Genomic DNA, 2028 nt, shown 5'->3' on the forward strand with positions numbered 1-2028 from the left:
GGGGGCGTGGCTTGCACTAAAGGGGGCGTGGCTTGTTGTTGGCTTACCAGAACAGCTCCTGGGCCACAATAGGCTCCGCCCACCAGGCCTCGTTATTGCCTGTAATTAAAGAGCTTCATTAGCATAATGCAAATGAGGTGGGAGGGACATCTATAAATGGGATGGGGCATGCAAATGAGGTGGGTGTGGCTTGGTTGGGGGGGGTGTCATGCAAATGAGCTGGGCGTGGTCTGTGTAAAGGGGGTGTGACATGCAAATGAGGTGGGTGTGGTTTGTATAGAGGATCCTGGTATGCAAATGAGGTGGGCGTGGCTTGCATAGCAGTCACTTTATGCAAATGAGGTGGCCGTGGTTTGTATGAAGGATATTGTTATGCAAATGAGGTGGGTGTGGTCTGCATAACTGTCATGTTATGCAAATGAAGTGGGCGTGGCCTGGGTTTGGGACATGCAAATGAGGTGGGTGTGGCCTGGTTAGTGTATGCAAATGAGGTGGGCGTGGCCTGGTTAGTGTATGCAAATGAGGAGGGCATGGGCTGGATAAAAGGGCGTGTCATGCAAATGAGGTGGGCGTGGCCTGGTTCAGGACATGCAAATGAGGTGGGTGTGGCCTGGGTAAAAGAAGACATTGATATGCAAATGAGGTGGGCGTGGCTCGAATAAAGGAACCGTAATATGCAAATGAGGTGGGTGTGGTCTGGATTGGGACATGCAAATGAGGTGGGCTCGACCTAGATTGGATATGCAAATGAGGTGGGCTCGACCTAGATTGGGACATGCAAATGAGGTGGGCGTGGCTCACAGTGGGGGCGTGTCCTACCTTTAGGGCTCAGCGTCACCTCCCATTGGTCGGAGCCGTGGCTGCACTTCACTCTGATTGGCTCATCCCCATCAGGGGGCGTGGCCAGGTCCGCGGGTAATTTGCATACCTTGGAGTAATTAGCATACATTATGCGCCTCGTCCTTGATTTCCTTTTAGCCCCACCCCCCTCATTTGCATACCCAGGTGCAGGAGGGGCGGCCATGACGCTCGGCGGAGATCCATGGGGTCACAGGGCGGCCATAGAGAGTCACTTGTGGGGCGATCTATGGGGCAGGACAGCGCTGTGGGTCACTGACACCCCATAGCGCCCCATAGAGCCCCATAGAGCCCCTATAGGGCTCCCATTAACCCCATTGTGCCCCCATAGACCCTCTGTGTCACCCCATAGACCCCATAGAGCCCCTATAGGGCTCCCATTGCCCCCATAGACCCTCTGTGTCACCCCATAGCGCCCCATAGAGCCCCATAGAGCCCCTATAGGGCTCCCATTGCCCCCATAGACCCTCTGTGTCACCCCATAGACCCCATAGAGCCCCTATAGGGCTCCCATTGCCCCCATAGACCCTCTGTGTCACCCCATAGACCCCATAGAGCCCCTATAGGGCTCCCATTAACCCCAATGTGCCCCATAGCCCCACAGAATCACCCCATAGACCCCATAACAACCCCAATGTCCCCCCCATATCACCTTATGGTCACCCCATAGACCCCATAGAGCCCCCATTGGGTTCCCATTGTCCCCAATGTGACCCATAGCCCCATAGAATCACCCCATAGACCCCATAGAGCCCCCATTGGGCTCCCATTAACCCCAATGTGGCCCCATAGACCCTTAGGGTCACCCCATAGACCCCATAGAGCCCCTATAGGGCTCCCATTAACCCCAATGTGCCCCATAGCCCCATAGAATCACCCCATAGACCCCATAACAACCCCAATGTGCCCCCATAGACCCTATGGTCACCCCATAGACCCCATAGAGCCCCTATAGGGCTCCCATTAACCCCAATGTGCCCCATAGACCATTAGGGTCACCCCATAGACCCCATAGAGCCCCTATTGGGTTCCCATTAACCCCAATGTGCCCCATAGCCCCACAGAATCACCCCATAGACCCCATAACAACCCCAATGTCCCCCCCATAGCCCCTTATTGTCACCCCATAGACCCCATAGAGCCCCTATAGGGCTCCCATTAACCCCAATG

The 2028-nt window shown here is 55.2% G+C and overlaps 1 long non-coding RNA gene across 1 annotated transcript; it reads right to left on the minus strand.

Moving 5' to 3' along the window:
- LOC107307880 lies at window positions 1-1125 on the minus strand. Its single transcript, XR_001552537.2, has 3 exons — window positions 1002-1125; window positions 820-928; window positions 1-99 (listed from the first exon to the last, which is right to left on the minus strand). It is a non-coding gene; the product is annotated as an uncharacterized LOC107307880 (long non-coding RNA).
- Between the last annotated feature and the right edge of the window lie 903 nt (window positions 1126-2028).

This window comes from Coturnix japonica, unplaced genomic scaffold (genome assembly GCF_001577835.2).
Source record: "Coturnix japonica isolate 7356 unplaced genomic scaffold, Coturnix japonica 2.1 chrUnrandom1414, whole genome shotgun sequence".
Lineage (NCBI taxonomy): Eukaryota > Metazoa > Chordata > Aves > Galliformes > Phasianidae > Coturnix > Coturnix japonica.